The sequence below is a fragment of the Dipodomys merriami genome, unplaced genomic scaffold (assembly GCF_024711535.1).
Source record: "Dipodomys merriami isolate MVZ:Mamm:240054 unplaced genomic scaffold, mDipMer1.0.p SCAF_140, whole genome shotgun sequence".
Classification (NCBI taxonomy): Eukaryota; Metazoa; Chordata; class Mammalia; order Rodentia; family Heteromyidae; genus Dipodomys; species Dipodomys merriami.
The window spans coordinates 909,043-931,038 of record NW_027202716.1 but is presented as its reverse complement, the minus strand read 5'-3'; positions in this window follow the sequence as shown (position 1 = coordinate 931,038).

The following is a 21,996-nucleotide window of genomic DNA, read 5'->3' as shown; positions in this document are numbered from 1 at the left end:
TTAGGGTTAGGTGAGGGTGAGGTTTAGGGGTAGATTTAGGGTTAGGGTGAGGGATAAGGTGAGGGTGAAGTTTATGGTTAGTGTAGGGTTAGGGTTAGTGTTAGGGTGAAGGTAAGAGTTAGGGTGAGGGTTAGGGTGAGGTTTAGGGTGAGGGTTAGGGTTATGCATAGTGTTAGGTTTAGGATTAGGGTTAGGGTGAGGGTGAGTGTGAGGTTTAGTGTTAGGGTTAAGCTTAGGGATTTCATTGATGGTGAGGGTGAGGCTAAGGATTAGGGTTAGGTTGAGGGTTAGGGTTAGGATTATGGTGATGGTTATAGTTAGGGTTAGGCTTAGGCTGAGGGTGAGGGTGATGGTGGTGGTGCAGAATAGGGTTAGGGTTAGGGTTACGTTTATTGTTAGTGTTATGGTTAGGGTTAAGTTTGCTGTTAAGTTGAAGCTGAGGGTGAGGTTTATGTTTAGGGTGAGGGTTAGGGTTAATGATATTGTTAGGGTTAGGGTTAGCGTTCCGATGAGGTTGAGGGGGAGGGGAGGTTTAGGGTTAGGGGGAGGGTTAGGGTGAGATTTAGGGTTAGAGTTAGTGTTAGGGTTAGGGTGAGGGTGAGGTTTAGGTTGAGGTTTAGGGATAGGGTTAAGTTTAGGATTAGGGTTAGGGTGAGGATGAGTATGTGGGTTAGGATGAGGGATAGGCTTAGGCTTAGGGTAAGGATGAGGTTGAGTGTGGGGGTGAAGATTAGGGTTAGGGTGATGGTTTGGGTTAGGCTTAGTGGTATTGTTAGGGTTAGGATTAGAGTTCCGGTGATGGGGAGGGTCCGGGTTAGGGTTAGTGTGGGGTTTACGGTAAGGATTAGGGTAAGGGTTTGGGTGAGGGTGAGATTTAGGGTGAGATATTGCTTAAGGGGGTTAGTGTTAGGGTTAGTGTTAGGGTTAGGGTGAGGGTCAGGATTAGGTTGAGGTTTTGGGTTAGGGTTAGGGTTAGTTGGAGGGTTAGTGTTAGGGTTATGGTTAGTGTTAGGGTGAGGGTAAGTGTTAGAGTGAGGGTATGGGTTAGGGTGAGGGTTATGGTTTGTGTGCGGGTTAGGATTAGGGTTATGGTTTTTGTTAGGTTTAGGTTTAGGATTAGGCTGAGGGTGATGTTGAGGGTGAGGGTTACTGTTAGGATGAGGGTTAGAGTTAGGGTTAGGGTGATGGTTAGGGTTAGTGTTAGGGTTAGAGTGAGTGTTAGGTTGAGGGTAAATGTTAGGTTGAGGCTTATGGTAAGGATAAGGGTTAGGGTTAGGGTTAGAGATACTGTTAGATTTAGGTTTAGTGTTAGAGTTAGGGTTAGGGTGAGAGTGAGGTTTAGGGTTAGAGTTAGGCTTAGTGTTAGGGTTAGGGTTAGGGTGAAGGTTAGGGTTAGGACTAGGCTTAGGCTTAGGCCGAGCTTGAGGGTGAGGGTTAGGGTCAGGGTGAGGGTTAGGGTTAGGGTTAGGGTTAGGGTAAAGTTAAGGATGATGTTTAGGGTTAGGATTAGGGTTAGGGTGAGGGCTAGGGTGAGGCTTAGGGTGAGGGTTAGGGTAAGGTATAGGTTGACATTTAGGATTAGGGTTAGGGTGAGGGTGAGTGTGAAGGTTAGGGTTAGGATTAGGGTGAGGTTAGGTTTAGGGTTAGGGTTATGGTTACAGTGACGGTTAAGGTTAGGGTTAGGGTTAGGCTTAGGGTTAAGCTGAGGGGGAGGGTGGCGGTGAGGATTAGGGTTAGGGTTAGGGTTATTGTTAGTGTTATGGTTAGGGTTAAGTTTGCAGTGATGGTGAGGCTGAGGGTGAGGGTTATGATTAGGGTTAGGGTTAAGGTTAGGCTTAGGGTTAGGCTGAGGGTGTGGTTGAAGGTGAGGATTAGGGTTAGGGTTAGTGTTAGATTTAGGTTTAGTTTTAAGGTGAGGGTTAGGGTGAGGGTTAGGGTTAGGGTTAGGGTAAGGTTTAGGGTTCGGGTTAGGGTTAGGTTTAGCGTTAGGGTTAGGGTGAGGTTGAGGTTTTGGGTTAGAATTAGAGTTAGGTTGAGGCTGAGGGTGAGGGTCAGGTTTACATTTAGGCTTAGGATTAGGCTTAGGCTTAGGCCGAGCATGAGGGTGAGGTTTAGGGTTAGGGTTAGTTTTAGGGTTAGGGTTAGGTGAGTGTTAAGGTGAGTGTAAAGCGTTAGTGTTAAGGTTAGGTTTAGCCTTAGGTTTAGGCAGAGGGTGAGGTTGAGTTTTAGAGTTAGTGTTAGGGTTAGCGTTAGGGTTAGGGTGAGTGTCAGGTTTACTGTTAGGGTTAGGATTAGGCTGAGGCTTAGGCCAAGCATGAGGGTGAGGTTTAGGGTTAGGGTGAGGGTTAGGGTTGGGTTGTCGGTAAGGGTAAACGTGAGGTTTAGGCTGACGGTGAGGGTTACTGTAAGGGTGAGGTTAGCATTAGGGTGAGGTTTAGGGTTAGGGGTAGAGTGAGGGTGAGGGTTACATTGAAGATTAGTATTAGGGTTAGGGTGAGGTTTAGGGGGAGGATGAGGGTTAGGGTTATGGTGAGGGCTAGGGTGAGGGCTAGGTTTAAGGATAGGGTTAGATTTAGGGTTAGGGTGATGGTTAGGGTTAGTGTGAGGGTCAGTGTTAGTGTTAGGTTTTGTGTGAGGGTGAGGGTAAGTGTTAGGGTGACGGTGAGTGTTAGGGTGAGGGTTAAGGTGAGGGTGAGGGTGAAGGTTAGGATTAGGATTAGGATGAGGTTTAGGTTTAGGTTTAGGGTTAGAGTTAGGGTTAGGGTGAGAGTGAGGTTTATGTTTAGAGTTAGGGTTAGTGTTAGGGTTAGGGTTAGAGTTAGGATTAGTGTTAGGGTTAGGGTTAGGTTTAGGGTTAGGATTAGGGTTAAGATGAGGGTTTGGTTTAGGATTAGGGTTATGTTGAGGGCTAGGATGAGGTTGAGGTTTAGTGTTAGGTTTAGGGTGAGGTTTAAGGTTAGGTTTAAGGTTAAGGTCGGTGTGAGTTTGAGGTTTAGGGTTAGAGATAGGGGAAGGGTGAGGGTTAGGGTAAGGGTTAGGGTTAGGGTTAATGTTAGGGTTAGGGTTAGGGTTAGGGTGAGGGTGAGTGTGTGTGTTAGAGTTAGAGTTAGGATTAGGATTAGGATTAGTGAGAGGGTGAGTGTGAGGATGAGTGTTAGGGTTACGGTGAGGCTTAGGTTTATCGTTAGGGTGAGAGTTAGGGTTAGGGTTTAGGGTTAGGGTGAGGGTTATTTTTAGTGTTATGATTACGGTTAAGTTTGTGGTGAAGGTGAGGCTGAGGGTGAGGGTGAGGGTTAGGTTTATTGTTAAGGTTAGGTTTAGGGTTAGGATTAGTGTTATTGTTAAAATTAGGGTTAGAATTAGGGTGAGGGTGGGGGTGAGGGTTAGGGTTAGGGTTAGGGTGAGTTTTAGGGTTAGGGTTAGTGTTAGTGTGAGGGTTAGTGTTTGGGTTCGGGTTAGTGTTTGGTTAAGGTAAGTGTTAGGGTGATGGTCAGGGTTAGGGTGAGGGCTATGGTGAGGGTGAGGGTGAGGGTTACGGTTAGGCTTAGGCTTAGGGTTAGACTGAGGCTGAGGTTGAGGTTGAGGTTTAGGGTTAGTGTGATGGTTAGGGTTACGGTTAGGGTGAGGGTTAGAATGTGGGTTAGGGTTAGGGTGAGGTTTAGGGTGAGGGTGACAGTAAGGGTAAAGGTGAGGGTTAGGGTTACGGTGAGGATTAGGTTTATTGTTAGGGTGAGGGTTAGGATGAGGTTTAGGGTTAGGATTAGTGTTAGGATGAGGGCAAGGGCGAGGGTGAGGTTTAGGGTTAGCATTATGTAGAGGTTTAGGATTAGGGTTAAGTTTAGGGTTAGGGTGAGGTTTAGGGTTAGGGTTACGGTGAGGGTGAGGGTGAGGGTTAGGGTTAGGGTTAGGGTGAGGGTGAGGGTTAGATTTAGTGTTAGGGTTAGGATTTTTGTTAGTGTTATCGTTAAGGTTAATTTAACAGTGAGGTTGAGGCTGAGGGTGAGGGTTAGGGTTAGGGTTAGTTTGAGGTTTAGGGTTAGGGTTAGGGTTAGTGTTAAGGTGAGGGGTTGGGTTAGGGTGAGGGTTATTGTGAGGGTGAGGGTTAGGGTTAGGTTTAGGTTTTGTGTTATTGTTAGGGTTAGGGTTAGAGTTACTGTGAGGATGAGGGTGAAGGTGAGTGTGAAGTTTAGGGTTAGGGTTAGCCGTAGTCTTAGGCTTAGGCCGAGCGTTAGGATGAGGGTAAGGGTTAGGGTTAGGGTGATTGTTAGGGTTTTAGGGTTAGGGTGAGGTTTAGGTTTAGGATTAGGGCTATGGTGAGGGCTAGGGTGAGGGTGAGGGTTAGGGTTAGCCTTAGGTTGAGGTTTAGGGTTAGGGTTAGTTTTAGGGTTAGGGTGAGTGTTAGGGTGAGAGTTACGGTGAGGGTGAGGGTTAGGGTTAGGTTGAGGGTTAGGGTTAGGGTTAGGGTGAGGATTAGGGTTAGGTTTCGTGTTAGGGTTAGGGTTAGGGTTAGGTTAGGATTAGGGTTAGGGTTATTGTTAGGGTTAAGGTTAGGATGAGGTTTAGGTTTAGGTTTAGTGTTAGAGTTAGAGTTAGTGTGAGGGTGAGTTTTAGGGTTAGAGTTAGTGTTACGGGGAGGGTTATGGGGAGGGTTATGGTTAGGGTTAATGTTAGGGTTAATGTTACGGTGAGGGTTAGGTTGAAGTTTAGTGTTAGTGTTAGGGTTGGGTTTAGGATTAAGGTTATGGTGAGGCTGAGTGTGTGGGTCAGGGTTAGGATTAGGCTTAGGCTTAGGGTTAGGCTGAGGGTGATGGTGGGGTTGAGGATTAGGTTAAGATTGATGGTTAGGGTTAGGGTTAGGGTTAGGATTAGGGTTAGGGTGATGTCTAGGTTGAGGGTGAGGGTTAGGGTTAGGGTTAGGCTTAGGGTTACAGTCAGGGTGAGGGTTTAGGATGAGGGTTAGGCTTAGGGTGAGGGTTAGGGTGAGGGTGACATTAATGGTGAAAGTGAGAGTTAGGCTGAGAGTGAGGATTAAGGTAAGGGTGAGCGTTAGAGTTAGGGTGAGGGTTAGGGTTAGGGTTAAGTTGAGGGTGAGGTTTATATTGAGGATTAGTTTTAGGGTTAGTGTGAGGTTTAGGGTGAGGATGAGGGTTAGGGTTAGGGTGAGGGCTAGGGTGAAGGTGAGAGTTAGGGTTAGTGTGAGTGCTAGTGTTAGGGTTAGGTTTAGTGTTATGGTGAGTTTAAATGTTAGGGGGAGAGTTAGGGTTAGGTTGAGTGTTATGGTTAGAATGATGGTTAGGGTTAGGGTTATTGTTAGGGTTAAGATTAGGGTTATGGTTACGGTGAGGGTGAGGGTTAGGGTTAGGGTGAGTGTTAGGTTTATGTTTAGGGTTAGAGTTAGAGTTACTGTTAGGGTGAGGGTGAGGTTTAGGGTTAATGTTAGCTTTTGTGTTAGAGTTAGGGTTAGGGTGAGCGTTAGTGTGAGGGTTAGGGTTAGGCTTAAGCTTAGGCTTAGGGTTAGGCTTAGGCCGAGCATGAGGGTGAGGGTTAGGGTTAGGGTTAGGGTGAGGGTTAGGGTTAGGGTGAGCACTAGGATGAGGTTTAGGGTTAGGATTACGGTTAGGGTGAGCGCTAGGGTGAGGGTTAATGTGAGGGTTATTGTTAGGTTTAGGATTAGGTGTAGATTGAGGGTCATTGTGAGGGTTAGGGTTAGGGTTAGGGTTAGGCTTAGGGTTAGAGTGAGGGTTAGGATTAGGGTTTGGTTTAGGGTGAGGGTGAGGGTTAGGGTTAGGGTTAGGGTGAGGATGAGGGTGAGGTTAGGGTTAGGGTTAGTGTGAGTTTTAGGGTTACAGTGAGGGTTATGGTTAGGGTGAGGGTTAGGGTTAGGTTTAGGGTGAGGGTGAGGGATAGTGTGAGGGTGAGGTTTAGGGTTAGGGTGAGGATGAGGTTTAGGGTGAGGGTGAGGATTTGTGTTAGTGTTACCGTGAGGTTTAGGGTTATGTTTAGGGTTAGGGTTAGGGCGAGTGTGAGGTTTAGGCTTAGATATAGGGTTAGGGTGAGGGTTAGGGTGAGGTTAAGGGTTAGTGTGAGGGTTAGGGGTAGGGGTAGGGTGAGGGTTAGCGTTAGGGTGAGTGTTAGGGTTAGGATTAGGGTTAGGGTATGTGCTAGGTTGAGTGTTAGGGTTAGGGCCAGGGTGAAGTTGAGGGTTAGGGTTAGGGTTAGCGTGCAGTTTAGGTTTAGGGTGAAGGTTAGCGTTAGTGTGAGGGTTAGTGTTAGTGTTAGTGTTAGGGTGAGGGTAAGTGTTAGGGTAAATTTTAGGTTTAGGGTAAGGTTTAGCATTAGGCTTAGGGTTAGGGTTTGGGTGTGGGTGAGGTTTAGGGTTAGAGTTAGGGTTAGGGTGAATGTTAGGTTTAGTGTTAGGGTTAGGGTTAGGGTGAGGTTTAGGGTTTGGTTAAGGGTTAGAGTTAGGGTTAGGGTGAGGGTGAGATTTAGGGTTAGAGTTAGGGTTAGGGTGAGGGTTAGGTTGAGGGTTGGGGTTAGGCTTAGAGTTAGGTTAGTGTGAGGGTGAGAGTTAGGGGGAGGGTTAGGGTTAGGATTAGTGTTAGGTTTAGGATTAGGGTTAGGGTAAGGTTGAGTGTGCGTGTTAAGGTTAGGTTTAGGGTTAGGCTTAGGGTTAGGCTGAGGGTGACGTTGAAGGTGAGGGTTAGGGTTAGGGTTAGGTTTAGGGTTCGGGTTAGGGTTAGTTTAGCGTTAGCGTTTTGGTGAGGTTGAGGTTTTGGGTTAGAATTAGGGTTAGGGTGAGGCAGAGCATGAGGATTAGGGTTAGGGTTAGTGTTAGGGTTAGGGTTAGGGTGAGTGTTAGGGTGAGTGTGAGGGTTAGTGTTAAGGTTAGGTTTAGCCTTAGGTTTAGGCTGAGGGTGAGGTTGAGGTTTAGAGTTAGTGTTAGTGTTAGGGTTAGGGTTAGCATGAGGGTCAGGTTTACATTTAGGCTTAGGATTTGGCTTAGGCTTAGGCCGAGCATGAGGGTGAGGTTTAGGGTTAGGGTGAGGGTTAGGGTGTGGGTGACGGTAAGGGTAAAAGTGAGGGTTAGGCTGACGGTGAGGGTTACTGTAAGGGTGAGGGTTAGCATTAGGGTGAGGTTTAGGGTTAGGGGTAGAGTGAGGGTGAAGGTTACATTGAAGATTAGTATTAGGGTTAGGGTGAGGTTTAGGGGGAGGATGAGGGTTAGGGTTATGGTAAGGGCTAGGGTGAGGGCTAGGTTTAAGGATAGGGTTAGATTTAGGGTTAGGGTGATGGTTAGGGTTAGTGTGAGGGTCAGTGTTAGTGTTAGGGTTTGTGTTAGGGTGAGGGTTAGGGTTAGGGTGAGGTTACGGTGAGGGTGAGGGTGAAGGTTAGGATTAGGATTAGGATGAGGTTTAAGTTTATGTTTAGGGTTAGAGTTAGGGTTATGGTGAGTGTGAGGTTTATGTTTAGAGTTAGGGTTAGTGTTAGGTTTAGGGTTAGATTTAGGATTAAGGTTAGGGTGAGGGTGAGTGTGAGGGTTAGGGTTTGGGTTAGGCTTATGCTGAGGTTGAGGATGGGGGTGAGGATTAGGGTTAGGGTGATGGTTAGGGTTAGGGTTAGGTTGAGGGTTAGGATGAGCGTTAGATTTAGGGTGAGGTTTAGGGTGAGGGTGAAAGTAAGTGTAAAGGTGAGGGTTAGGCTGAGGGTGCGTGTTCCCTTAAGGGTGAGAGTTAGGATTAGGGTGAGGGTTAGGGTAAGGGTTAGGGTGAGGTTTAGGGTTAGGGTGAGGGTTAGATTGAGGATCAGTGTTGGGGTTTGTGTGAGGTTTAGGGTGAGGATGAGGGTTAGGTTTAGGTTGAGGGTTAGGGTTAGAATTAGGGTTAGGGTGAGGGCTAGGGTGAGGCTGAGGGTTAGGGTTAGGGTTAAGGTGAGGTTTAGGGTTAGGGTGAGAGTTAGGGTTACTGTGAGTGTTAGTGTTAGAGTTAGAGTTAATGTTAGGGTGAGGGTAAGTGTTAGGGTGAGGCTTAGGGTTAGGGTGAGGGTTATGTTAGGGTGAGGGTTAAGGTTAGGTTTAGGGTGTTTGTTAAGTTTAGAGTAAGGGTTAAGGTGAGGGTGAGCGTGAGGGTTAGGGTTAGAATGAGGTTTAGGGTTAGGGTTAGGGTGCAAGTGAAGGTTAGGATGAGGGTGGGGTTGAGGTTTATTGTTAGGTTTAGGGTTAGGGTGAGGCTTAGGGTTAGGGTGAGAGTTAGGGTTAGTGTGAGGGTTAATGTTAGGGTTTGTGTTAGGGTGAGGTTAATTGTTAGGTTGAGGGTTAGGTTTTGGGTGAGTGTTATGGATAGTGTTAAGGTTAGGGCTACGGTTACGTTGAGTGTGATTGTGAGGGTTAGGGTTAGGGTGAGGTATAGGTTTCGGGTTAGGGTTAGGTTTAGCATTAGGGTTAGGGTGAGGTTGAGGTTTTGGGTTAGAATTAGGGTTAGGGTGAGGCTGAGGGTGTGGATTAGGGTTAGGGTTAGTGTTAGGGTTAGGGTTAGGATGAGTGTTAGGGTGATTGTGAGAGTTAGTGTTAAGGTTAGGTTGAGCCTTAGGTTTAGGCTGAGGGTGAGGGTGAGGGTGAGGTTGAGGTTTAGAGTTAGTGTTAGTGTTACGGTTAGGGTTAGGGCGAGGGTCAGGTTTACAGTTAGGCTTAGGCTTAGGCCGAGCATGAGGATGAGGTTTAGGGTTAGGGTGAGGGTTAGGGTGGGGGTGACGGTAAGGGTAAACGTGAGGGTTAGGCTGAGCGTGAGGGTGACTGTAAGGGTGAGGGTTAGCATTAGGGTGAGCTTAAGGGTATTGGTAGAGTGAGGGTGAGGGTTAGATTGAGGATTAGAGTAAGGGTTAGTGTGAGGGTTAGGGTGGGGGTGACGGTAAGGGTAGATGTTAGGGTTAGGCTGAGCGTGAGGGTTACTGTAAGGGTGAGGGTTAGCGTTAGGGTGAGGTTTATGGTTAGGTGTAGAGTGAGGGTGAGGGTTAGATTGAGGATTAGTGTTAGGGTTAGGGTGAGTTTTAGGGGGAGGATGAGGGTTAGGGTTAGGGTGAGGGCTAGGGTGAGGGGTAGGGTTAAGGTTAGTTTTAGCTTTAGGGTTAGGGTGATGGTTAAGGTTAGTGCGAGGGTCAGTGTTAGTGTTAGGGTTTGGGTTAAGGTGAGGGTAAGTGTTAGGGTGAGGGTTAGGGTTAGTGTGAGGGTTACGTTGAGGGTGAGGTTAAAGGTTAGGATTAGGATTAGGATGAGGTTTAAGTTTAGGTTTAGGGTTAGAGTTAGGATTAGGGTGAGAGTGAGGATTATGTTTAGAGTTAGGGTTAGTGTTAGGGTTCGGGTTAGGGTGAGGGTCAGGTGTATGTTTAGGCTTAGGCGTAGGCTTAGGCCGAGCATAAGGGTGAGGTTAGGGTTAGGGTTTGGGTGAGTGTTAGGATGAGGTTTAGGGTTAGGATTAGGGTTAGGGTGAGGGTTAGGGTTAGGATTAGGGTTAGGGTGAGGGCTAGGGTGAGGATGAGGGTTAGGGTTAGTGTGATGGTTAGGTTTACGGTTAGGGTGAGGGTTAGAATGTGGGTTAGGGTTAGGGTGAGGGTTAGGGTGAGGGTGACATTATGGGTAAAGGTGAGGGTTAGGCTTAGGTTGAGGGTTAGGATGAGGATTAGTGTTAGGGTTAGGCTGTGCGTGAGGGTTAGATTGAGTATTAGTGTTAGGGTTAGTGTGAGGTTTAGGGTGAGGATGAGGGTTAGGGTTAGTGTGAGGGCTAGGGTGAGGTTGAGGTTTAGGTATAGGGTTAGGTTGAGGTTTAGGGTTAAGGTGATGGTTAGGGTTAGTGTGAAGGTTCGTGTTAGTATTAGGGTGAGTTTTAGGCTGAGGTTTAGCATTAGGGTGAGGGTTATGTTTAGGGTTACTGTTAGGGTTAGGGTTAGGGTTATTGTTAGGGTTAGGGTTACTGTTACGGTGAGGGTGACGGTTAGGGTTAGGGTTAGGGTGAGGTTTAGGTTTATGGTCAGGTTTAGAGTTAGAGTTAGGGAGAGGGTGAGGTTTAGGTTGAGGGTTAGGGTTAGTGGGAGGGTTAGGGTGAGGGTTAGGGTGAGTGTTAGTGTTAGGATTAGGGTTAAGGTGAGGGTGATTGTGAGGGTTAGGGTAGGCTTAGGATTAATGTTAGGCTGAGGGTGAGGGTGAGGGTGAGGGTTAGGGTTAGCTTGAGGGTTAGGGTTAGGGTTAGGTTGAGGGTTAGGGTTATTGTTAGGGTGAGGGTTAGGATGAGGTTTAGGGTTTGGATTAGGGTTAGGATGAGGGCAAGGGTGAGGGTGAGGTTTAGGGTTAGCATTATGGTGAGGTTTTGGATTAGGGTTGGGTTTAGGGTTTGGGTGAGGGTTAGGGTTAGTGTTATGGTGAGGCTGAGGGTTAGGGTTAGGTTGAGGGTTAGGGTTAGGTTTAGGGTGAGGGTTAGTGTTAGTGTTAATGTTAGAGTTAGTGATATTATTAGGTTTAGGGTTAGAGTTACGGTGAGGTGGTGGGTAAGGGTGAGAGTTAGGGTTAGGGTGAGGTTTAGGGTGAGGTTTAAGGTTAGGGTCAGGGTTAGGGTGAGGGTGAGGTTTAGGGTTAGAATTAGGGTTAGGGGGAGGGTTAGGGTGAGGTTTAGGGTTAGGGTTAGTGTTAGGGTTAGGGTGATGGTGAGGGTTAGTTTGAGGTTTAGAGATAAGTTTATGGTTAGGATTAGGGTTAGGTTGAAGGTGACTGTGAGGGTTAGGGTGAGGGTTAGTCTTAGGCTTAGTGTTAGGCTGATGGTGAGGGTAGAGGTGAGGATTAGGTTTAGGGTGATGGTTAGGTTTAGGGTTAGTTTTATTGTTAGGGTTAGGGTTACAATTATGTTGAAGTTGATGGTGTGGGTGAGGATTAGTTTTAGGGTTAGGATGGTGTTTAGGGTTAAGGTTAGGGTTAGGGTGAGGGTGAGGTTTATGGTTAGATATTGGGTTAGGGGGAGAGGGAGAGTGAGGTTTAGGGCTAGGGTTAGTGTTAGGGTTAGGGTGAGGGTCAGGGTTAGTTTGAGTTTTAGGGTTAGGGTTAGGGTTAGGGTTAATGTGAGGGTTAGGGTTAGGGTTAGGGTTAGGGTTAGGGTTAGGGTTAGGGTTAGTGTGAGGGTTAGCTTTATGGTTAGGGTTAGTGTTAGGGTGATTGTAAGTGTTAGGTTGAGTGTTTGGGTTAGGGTGAGTGTTATGGTTAGGGTGAGGGTTAGGGTTAGGGTTAGGGTTATTGTTAGGGTTAGGTTTAGGGTTACAGTTACGCTGAGGGTGAGGGTGAGGGTTAGGTTTAGGGTTAAGGTGAGGTTTAGGCTTTGGGTTAGGTTTAGAGTTAGGTTTAGGGTGAGGGTGAGTTTTAGGGGTAGAGTTAGCGTTAGGGTTAGGGTTAGGTTGAGGGTTAGGGTTATGGTTAGGGTTACGGTTAGGGTGAGGGTGAGTGTGAGGGTTAGGGTTAGTGTTAGGGTGAGGGTTAGTGTGAGGGTTAGGGTTAGGCTTAGGGTTATTGTTAGGGTTGGGGTTAGGGTGAGGGTGAGGTTTTGGTTTATAGCTAGGGTTAGGGTGAGGGTGAGGGTGAGGGTTAGGGTTAGGGTTATTGTTGGAATTAGGGTTAGGGTGAGTGTTACGATGAGGGTGAGGGTTAGGCTTAGGGTTAGGAGGAGGGTAAGTGTTAGGGTGAGGGTTAGGGTCAGTGTGATGGATATGGTTAGGATGAGCGTTAGCGTTAGGGTTAGGGTTATTGTTAGGGTTAGGGTTAGTGTTATTGTTAGGGTAAGTTTTATATTTATGGTTAAGGTGAGGGTGAGGGTTTGGTTTATGGTTAAGGTGAGGTTTAGGGTTTGGGTTAGGGTTAGAGTTATGGTTAGGGTTAGGGTGAGGTTTAGGGTTAGAGTCAAAGTTAGGTTGAGTGTTAGGTTGAGGGTTAGGGTTAGGGTTAGTGTTAGGGTTAGGGTTAGGGTGAGATTTAGGGGGAGGTTTAGGGTTAGGGTTAGGCTTAGGCTTAGGGTTAGGCTGAGGGTGAGTGTGTGTGTTAGGTTTAGGTTTAGGCTCAGGCTGAGGGTGAGGTTGAGGGTGAGAATGCTAGGGTTAAAGTGAGGGTTATGCTTAGGTTTAGAGGGAGGGTTAGGATGAGGTTTATGGTTAGGATTAGGGTTAAGGTGAGGGCTAGGGTGATTTTGAGGTTTAGGTTTAGGGTTAGGGTGAGGTTTAGGGTTAGGTTTAAGGTTAGGGTCAGGGTGACCTTTAGGTTTAGAGTTAGGGTTAGTGTGAGGCTGAGGGTGTGGGTTAGGTTTAGGTTTAATGTTAGGGTTAAGGTTAAGGTGAGGGTTAGGGTGAGGGTGAGGGTTAGGGTTAGGTTCAGCATTAGGATTAGGGTTAGGGTTAAGGTGAGTGTGAGGGGTAGGGTTAGGGTTAGGCTTAGGCTTAGGCTGAGGGTGAGGGTGAGTGTGAAGTTTAGGGTTAGGGTGAGGATGAGGGTTAGGGTTAGGGTTAGGGTTAAGGTTCGGATTAGAGGGAGGGTTAGGATGAGGGTTAGGGTTAGGATTAGTGTTAGGGGGAGGGCTAGGGTGAGGGTGAGGTTTATGGTGATGATTAGGCTGAGTTTTAGGGTTAGGGTTAGATTGAGGGTGAGATTTAGGGTTAGAGTTAGGGTTAGGGTGTGGCTGAGGGTGAGGGTTAGGTTTAGGGTTAGTGTTAGGGTTAGGGTTAAGATGAGTGATAGAGTGAGGGTGAGGTTTAGGCTTAGGGTTAGTATTAGGATTAGGGTTAGAGTTAGGGTGAGTGTGAGGTTTAGTGTTAGGGTTAGGCTTAGGCTTAGGCTGAGGCTGAGAGTGAGGGTTAGGCTTAGGGTGAGTGTTAGGGATAGGGTTAGGGTGAGAGTTAGGGTTAGTGTTAAGTTTAGGCTTAGGGTGAGGGGTACGGTAAGGGTTTTGTGAGGGTGATGGATAGGGTTAGGGTTAGTGTTAGGGTGAGGATTAGGGTTAGTATTTGCGTTAGGGTGAGGGCTAGGGTGAGGATGAGGTTTAGGGTTAGGGTTATGGTGAGGTTTATGGTTAGGGTTAGGTTTAGGGTGAGATTGAGGTTTAGGGTTAGAGTTAGGTTTAGGGTGAGGCTGATTGTGAGGGTTTGGGTTAGGGTTATTTTCAGATTTAAGTTTTGGGTGAGGTTTACGGTAAGGGTGAGTGTTAGGCTTAGAGTTAGGATTAGGATTCATGTTAGTGTTAAGCTGAGGGTGAGGCTGACAGTGAGGGTTAGGGTTAGGATGTGGTGTAGGGTTAGGATTAGGGTTAGGGTGAGCACTAGGGTGAGGGTTACTGTGAGGGTTAGGTTTAGGTTTAGGATTAGGTTTAGGTTGAGGGTGAGTGTGAGGATTAGGGTTAGGGTTAGGGTTAGGCTTAGGGTTAGGGTGAGAGTTAAGGTTAGGGTTTGGTTTAGGGTAAGGGGGATGGTTAGACTTAGGGTGAGGGTGAGGGTTAGGGTGAGGTTTAGGGTTAGGGTTAGTGTGAGTGTTAGGGTTACGGTGAGGGTTATGGTTAGGTTGAGGGTTAGGGTTAGGGTTAGGGTTAGGGTGAGGGTTAGTGTGAGGGTGAGGTTTAGTATTAGAGTGAGGGTGAGGTTTAGGGTGAGTTTGAGGTTTAGGGTTAGGGTTCGGGTGAATTTTAGGGTTACGGTTAGTGTTAGGGTTAGGGCAAGTGTGAGGTTTAGGGTTAGAGTTAGAGTTAGTGTGAGGGTTAGGGTGAGGTTTAGGGTTAGTGTGAGGGTCAGGGGTAGGGTTAGGTTGAAGTTTAGCATTTGAGTGAGGGTTAGGTTTAGGTTTAGGTTTAGAGTGAGGGTTAGGGTGAGTGTTAGTGTTAGGATTAGGATTAGGGTATGTGCTAGGGTGAGTGTTAGTGTTAGGGTTAGTGTTATGTTGAGGGTTAGGGTTAGGGTTAGTGTTAGGTTTAGGGTTGGGGTTAGGGTTAGGATTAGGGTTAAGGTGAAGGTGAGTGTGAGGGTTAGGGATAGTGTTAGCCTTAGGGTTAGGCTGAGGCTGAGGGTGAGGGTGAGGTTTAGATTAAGGGTGAGGTTTAGTTTTAGGGTTAGAGTGAGGGTTAGTGTGAGTGTTAGGGTTAGGATTAGGGTTAGGGTATGTGCTAGGGTGAGGGTTTGGGTTAGGGTTAGGCTGAGCGTGAGGGTGGTGATAAGGATGAGGTTTAGAGTGATGGTTCAGGTTATCGTTAGTTTGAGGGTTAGGATGAGGGTTAGGGTTAGGATTAGGGTTAGGGTGAGGGCTAGGCTGAGTGTGAGGTTAAGGGATAGGTTTAGGCCTAGGCTTAGGTTAGGCTGAGGCTGAAGGTGAGGGTGAGGTTTAGGGTTATTTTGATGGATAGGGTTATGGTTAGGGTCACGTTTAGGATGAGGGTTTGGATTAAGGTGAGGGTTAGGATGAGGGTGACAGTAAGAGTAAAGGTGAGGGTTAGGCTGAGGGTGAGGGTGCGGGTTAGATTGAGGATTAGTTTTAGGGTTAGTGTGAGGTTTAGTGTGAGAGTGAGTGTTAGGGTCAGTGTGAGGGCCAGGGTGAAGTTGAGGGTTAGGGTTAGTGTTAGGGTGAGATTTAGGTTTAAGGTGATGGTTAGCGTTAGTGTGAGGGTTAGTGTTAGTGTTAGTGTTAGGGTGAGGGTAAGTTTCAGGGTAAGGTTTAGGTTTAGGGTGACGTTTAGCATTAGGCTTAGTGTTAGGGTTAGGGTGAGGGTGAGGTTTAGGGTTAGAGTTAGGGTTAGGATGAATGTTAGCGTTAAGGTTAGGGTTAAGGTTAGGGTGAGGTTTAGGGTTTGGTTTAGGGTTAGAGTTAGGGTTAGGGTGAGGGTGAGATTTAGGGTTAGAATTAGGGTTAGGGTGAGGGTTAGGTTGAGGGTTAGGGTTAGGCTTAGTGTTAGGGTTAGGGTGAGGGTGAGAGGTAGGAGAAGGGTTAGGGTTACGGTTAGGGTTAGGGTTAGGATTAGGGTTAGGGTGAGGGTGACTGTGAGGGATAGGTTTAGGGTTAGTCTTTGGCTTAGGGTTAGGCTGAGGGTGAGGGTGGGGATAAGGATGAGGTTTAGAGTGATGCTTCAGGTTATCGTTAGGTTGAGGGTTAGGATGAAGGTTACGGTTAGGATTAAGGTTAGGGTGAGGGCTAGTGTGAGTGTGAGGTTTAGGGATAGTGAGGGTGAGGGTTAGGGTTAGTGTGATGGTTAGGGTTATGGTTAGGTTGACGTTTAGGATGAGGGTTTGGTTTAAGGTGAGGGTTAGGATGAGAGTGACAGTAAGAGAAATGGTGAGGGTTAGGCCGAGGGTGAGGGATATGGTAAGGGTGAGGGTTCGGTTTAGTTTTAGGGTGAGGGTGAGGGTTAGATTGAGGATTAGTGTTAGGGTTAGTGTGAGGTTTAGTGTGAGGGTGAGGCTTAGGGTTAGGGTGAGGGCCAGGGTGAAGTTGAGGGTTAGGGTTAGGGTTAGGGTGAGGTTTAGGTTTTGCGGTATGGTTAGCGTTAGTGTGAGGGTTAGTGTTAGTGTTAGTGTTAGTGTTAGTGTTAGGGTGAGGGTAAGTGTTAGGGTAATGTTTAGATTTAGGGTGATGTTTAGCATTGGGTTAGGGTTAGGGATAGGGTGAGGGTGAGGTTAAGGTTATAGTTAGGGTTAGGGTGAATGTTAGGGTTAGGGTTAGGGTTAGGGTTAGGGTGAGGATTAGGGTTTGGTTTAGGGTTAGAGTTAGGGTTAGGGTGATGGTGAGATTTAGGGTTAGAGTTAGGGTTAGGGTGAGGGTTAGGTTGAGGGTTAGGGTTAGGCTTCGTCTTAGGTTTAGGGTGAGGGTGAGAGTTAGGAGCAGGGTTAGGGTTAGGGTTAGGTTTAGGATTAGGATTAGGTTTAGGGTGATGGTGAGTGTGAGGGTTAGGTTTAGGGTTAGTCTTTGGCTTAGGGTTAGGCTGAGGGTGATTGTGGGGATAAGGGTTAGAGTTAGGGTTAGGGTAAATGTTAGGGTTACAGTTATGGTTTGGGTTAGGGTGAGGTTTAGGGTTTGGTTTAGGGTTAGAGTTAGGGTTAGGGTGAGGGTGAGATTTAGGGTTAGAGTTAGGGTTAGAGTGAGGGTTAGGTTTAGGGTTAGGGTTAGGCTTAGTCTTAGGGTTAGGGTGAGGGTGAGAATTAGGGGGATGCTCAGTGATAGGGTTAGGATTAGGGTTAGGGTAAGGGTGAGTGTGTGTGTTAGGGTTAGGTTTAGGATTAGGCTTAGGGATAGGCTGAGAGTGAGGTTGAAGGTGAGGGTTAGGGTTAGGGTTAATATTAGGGTTAGGGTTACGGTGAGGTTTAGGGTGAGGGTGAGGGTTAGGGTTAGGGTTAGGATTAGGTTTAGGTTTAGGGTTAGGGTTAGTGTGAGGTTTAGGGTTAGGGTTAGGGTTAGGCTTAGGGTTAGGCTGAGGGTGAGGGTGAGGGTGAGGGTTAGGGTTAGGGTGAGTGTTAGGGTTAGGGTTAGGGTGAGGTTTAGTTTTAGGGTTAGGGTTAGAGTTAAGGTTAGTGTTAGTGTTAGGGTTAGGGTGAGAGTTAGGGGGAGCGTTAGGGTTTGGGTTAGGGTTAGGGTTAGGTTTAGCATTAGGGTTAGGGTGAGGGTGAGGTTTAGGGTAATAATTAGGGTTAGTGTGAGACTGCGGGTGAGGGTTAGGGTTAGGGTTAGTTTTAGGTTTAGGGTTAGGGTGAGCTTTAGGGTGAGGGTGAGGGTTAGGGTTAGGGTTAGGATTAGGATTAGGGTTAGGGTTATTGTGAGTGTGAGGGTTAGTTTTAGGGTTAGGGTTAGCCTTAGGATTATGGTGAGGGTGAGGGTTAGTGTGCGGTTTAGGTTTGAATTAGGGTTAGTGTTAGGGTTATGGTAATGTTTAGCTTAGTGTGAGGGTCAGTGTTAGTTTTAAGTTTTGGGTTAGGGTGAAGGTAAGTGTTAGGTTGAGGGTTAGGTTTAGGGTGAGGGTTACGGTTAGGGTGAGTGTGAATGTTACAGTTAGGGTAGGATGAGGTTTAGGGTTAGAGACAGGCTTAGGGTGAGAGTGAGGTTTAGGTTTAGAGTTCGGGTTAGTGTTAGGGATAGGGTTAGGGTGAGGGTCAGGTGTACGGTTAGGCTTAGGTTTGGGCTTAGGCTTAGGCCGAGCATGAGGGTGAGGGTTAGGTTTAGGGTTAGGGTGAGTGTTAGGATGAGGTTTAGGGTAAGGATTAGGGTTAGGGTGAGGGCTATGGTGAGGGTTACGGTTAGGGTGATGTTTAGAGATATGGTTAGGTTTAGGATTAGGGTTAGGGTAGAGTCAGTGTGAAGGTTAGGGTTAGGCTTAGGCTTAGGCTTAGAGTTAGGTTTCGGGTTCGGGTTAGGGTTTGGATTAGGGTGAGGGTAAAGCTTAGGATTAGTGTTAAATTTAGGTTTACGTTTAGATTTAGGTTTAGGGTTAGGGTTAGGGTTAGGCTTACTCTGAGGGTTAGGGTTAGGGTTATAGTTAGGCTTAGGGTTAGGCTGAGGATGAGGGTGGGGTGACGATTAGGGTTAGGCTTAGGGTTATGGTTATTGTTAGTGTTATGGTTAGGGTTAAGATTGCGGTGATGGTGAGGCTGAGGGTGAGGGTTATGGTTAGGGTTAGGGATAGTGTAAGGGTTATGGTTAGTGTTATTATTAGGGTTATGGTTAGAGTTACTTTGAGGTGGTGGGTAAGGGTGAGGGTTAGGATTAGGGTGAGGTTTAAAGTTAGGGTTAGTGTTAGGGTGAGGGTGAGATTTAGGGTTAGAGTTAGGGTTAGGGGGATGTTAGGGTGAGGTTTAGCGTTAGGGTTAGGGTGAGGGTTAGGGTTAGGGTGAGGTTGATGTTTAGGGTTAGAGTTAGGGTTAGGGGGAGGGTTAGGTTGAGATTTAGGGTTAGGGTTAGGGTTAGGTTTAGGGTGACGGTTAGGTTGAGCTTTAGGGATATGGTTAAGGTTAGTTTTAGGTTTAGGGTGAGGTTGAGTGTGATGGTTAGGGTGAGGGTTAGGCTTATGCTTAGGGTTAGGCTGAGGGTGAGGGTGGAGGTGAGGATTATGTTTAAGGTGATGGTTAGGGTTAGGGTTAGGGTTACTGTTAGGGTTAGGGTTATAGATATTGTGAAGTTGAGAGTACTGGTGTGGATTAGGGTTAGGGTTAGGGTGGTGTTTAGGGTTAAGGTTAGGGTTAGGGTGAGGGTGAGGTTTACGGTTAGATATAGGGTTATGGGAAGAGCGAGGGTGAGGTTTAGGCTTAGGGTTAGTGTTAGGCTTAGGGTGAGGGTGAGGGCTAGGTTGAGGTTTAGGTTTAGCGTTAGGGTTAGGGTTAGTGTGAGGGTTAGCTTAAGGGTTAGGGTTTGTGTTTGGGTGAGGGTAAGTGTTAGGGTGAGGGTTTGGGTTAGGGTGAGGGTTATGGTTAGGGTGAGGGTTAGGATTAGGGTTAGGGTTATTGTTAGGTTTAGGTTTAGGGTTACAGTTACTGTGAGGTTGAGGGTGAGGATTAGGGTTAACGTTAGGGTGAGGTTTAGGGTTTGGGTTAGGGGTAGCATTAGGTTTAGGGTGAAGGTGAGGTTTAGGGTTAGAGTTAGGGTTAGGGTGAGAGTTAGGTTGAGGGTTAGTGTTAGGGTTAGGTTGAGGGTGTGGTGAGGGTTAGGTTTAGGGTGAGTGTTAGGGTTAGGGTTAGGTTGAGAGTTAGGATTCAGGTTTAGTTTAGAATTAGGTTGAGGGTTAGGATAAGGGTTATGGTGAGGGTGAAGTTTAGGGTTAGGTTGAGGGTTAGGGTTAAGGTTAGGGTTAGGGTGAGGGTGAGTGTGAGGGTTAGGCTTAGGGTTAGCATTAGGATTAGGGTAAAGTTTAGGGTGAGTGTGAGGGTTAGGGTTAGGGTTAGGTTGAGGGTAAGTGTTAGGGTGAGGGTGAGGGTTACGGTGAAGGATATGGTTAGGATGAGGGTTAGAGTTAGGGTTATTGTTTCGGTTAGGGTTAGGTTTATTCTTAGGGTAAGGTTTATATTTACGGTTACGGTGAGGGTGAGGGTTAGGGTTAGGGTTAGGCTTTGTTTAAGGGTTTAGGTTAGGGTTTGAGTTAGGGTTAGGGTGAGGGTGAGGTTTAGGGTTAGACTCAGGGTTAGGGTGAGGGTTAGGTTGAGGGTTAGGTTTAGGGTTAGTGTTAGGTTTAGTGTTAGGGTGAGAGTTAGGGGGAAGGTTAGGGTTAGGGTTAGGGTTAGTATTAGGTTTAGGGTGAGGGTGAGTGTGTGGGTTAGGGTTATATTTAGAATTAGGCTTAGATTTATGCTGAGGGTGAGTGTGTGTGTTAGGGGTAGGTTTAGGGTTAGGCTTAGGGTTAGGCTGAGGGTGAGGTTGAGGGTGAGAACGTTAGGGTTAAGGTGAGCATTATGCTTAGGTATAGGGGAGGGTTAGGATGAGTTTTACGGTTAGTATTACATCTAGGGGGAGGGCTAGGGTGAGGGTGATGGTTAGGTTTAGGGTTAGGGTTGGGTTTAGGGTTAGGTTAGGGTTAGGGTCAGGGTGACGTTAATGGTTAGAGTTAGGGTTAGGGTGAGGCTGTGGGTGTGGGTTAGGGTTAGGGTTAATGTTAGGTTAGGGTTAAGGTGAGGGTTTGAGTGAGGGTGAGGGTTAGGGTTAGTGTCAGCTTTAGGATTAGTGTTAGGTTTAGGGTGAGTGTGATGGTTAGGGTTAGGGTTAGGCTTAGGCTTAGGCTGAGGGTGAGGCTGAGGGTGAGAGTTAGGGTTAGGGAGAGGGTTAAGGTTAGGGTTAGGGGGAGGATTAGGATGAGGGTTAAGGTTAGGGGGAGAGCTAGGTTGAGGGTGAGGTTTATGGTTATGGTTAGGGTGAGGTTTAGCGTTAGGGTTAAGGTGAGGGTGAGATTTAGGGTTAGAGTTAGGTCTAGGGTGAGGCTCAGGGTGAGGGTTAGGTTTCGGGTTAGTGTTAGGGTTAGGGTTAAGGTGTGGGATAAGGTGAGGGTGAGGGTTAGGGTTAGGATTAGGATTAGGGTTAGGGTTAGGGAGAGTGTAAGGGTTAGTGTTAGGGTTAGGCTTAGGCTTAGGCTTAGGCTGAGGCTGAGGCTGAGTGTGAGGGTTACGCTTAGGGTGAGGGTTAGTGTTAGGATTAGGGTGAGAGTTAGGGTTTGGGTTAAATTTAGGGTTAGGGTGAGGGGTAGGTTAAGGGTTTTGGTGACGGTGAGGTTTAGGGTTAGGGTGAGGGTTAGGATGAGGGTTAGGGTTAGGATGAGGGTTAGGGTTAGGATTAGGGTGAGGGTGAGGGCTAGGGTGAGGATGAGGATTAGGGTTAGGGTTAGGGTTAGGGTGAGGTTAAGGGTTAGGGTTAGGGTTAGGGTTAGGGTGAGAATCATTTTTAGGGTTAGAGTTAGGGTTAGGGTGAGGCTGATTTTGAGGGTTTGGGTTAGGGTTATTGTTAGATTTAGGGTTAGGGTGAAGGTTAGGGTGATGGTGAGGGTTAGGCTTAGGGTTAGGATTAGGATTAGGGTAAGGGTTAGCGTGACTGTGAGGGTTAGTATTAGGGTTAGGGTTAGGATGAGGGTTATGGTTAGGCTTTCGGTTAGTGTTAATGTTATGGTGATTGTGAGGGTTAGGTTGAGGTTTTGGGGTAGGTTTAGGTTTAGATTTAGGGTTAGTGTAAGGGTGAGTGTGTGTGTTAGGGTTAGGTTTAGGGTTAGGCTTTGGGTTAGGCTGAGGGTGAGGTTAAGTGTGGGGGTTAGGGTTAGGTTGAGGGTTAGGGTTTGGGTTAAGTTCAGGATTAGGGTGATTGTTAGGGATAGGGTTATGGTGAGAGTGAAGCTTAGGATTAGGTTGAGGGTTAGGGATAGGGTTAAGGTGAGGGTTAGGGTTAGGGTTAGAGTGAGGGTTATGATGAGGATTAATGTTAGGATTAGGGTGAGGGCTGGTGTGAGGGTGAGGGTTAGGGTTAAGATGAAGTTTAGAGTTAGGATTAGGGTTAGGGTGAGGTTTAGTGTTAGAGTTAGGGTTAGTGTTCAGGTTAAGGTTAGGTGAGGGTTACGGTTAGGCTTAGGCTTAGGCTTAGGCCTAGCATGAGGGTGAGTCTTAGAATTAGGTTTAGGGTGAGCGTTAGGCTTAGGGTGAGGGTTAGGTTGAGGTTTAGGGTTAGGATAAGGTTTAGGGTGAGCACTAAGTTGAGGGTTAGTGTGAGGGCTAGGGTTAGGGATAGGATAAGTTTTAGGATTAGGTTTAGGTTGAGGGTGAGTGTGAGGGTTAGGGTTTGGGTGACGCTTAGGGTTAGGGTTTGATTTAGGGTGAGGGTGAGGGTTAGGGTTAGGGTGAGGGTGTGGGCGAAGGTGAGGGTTAGGGTTAGGGTTAGGGTTAGTGTGAGTGTTAGGGTTAGGGTGAGGGTTATGGTTAGGATGAGGGTTAGTGTTAGGTTTAGGCTTAGGCTTAGTCTTAGGGTAAGGCTGAGTGTTAGGGTTAGGGTGAGTGTGACTGTTAGGGTTTGGGTTAGGTTTAAGCTTAGGGATAGGCTGAGGGAGAGGGTGAGGGTGAGGGTTAGGGTTAGGGTGAGGGTGAGGTTTAGAGTTAGAGTTTGTGTTAAGGTGAGGGTTAGTGTGAGGGTTAGTGTTAGGCTTAATATTAGGTTTAGGGATAGGGTGAGTTTTAGGGTGAGGTTTAGGGTTAGGGATAGGGTTAGTTTTAGGATTAGGGTTTGGGTGAAGGTGAGTATGAGGGTTAGGGTTCGGGTTAGTGTTAGTGTTAGGCTTAGGGTTAGGCTGAGTGTGAGGTTGAGGGTTAGGATGAGGGTTAGGTTTAGGATTAGGTTTAGTGTGAGGGCTATCGTGAGGGTGAGGTTTAGGGTTAGGTTTAGGGTGAGGTTTAGGGCTCCGGTTAGGTTTAGGGTTAGGTGGAGGATTAGTGTTAGGGTTATGGTGAGGGTCAGGGTTAGGTTTAGTTTGAGGGTTAAAATTAGGTTTAGGGTTAGGATGA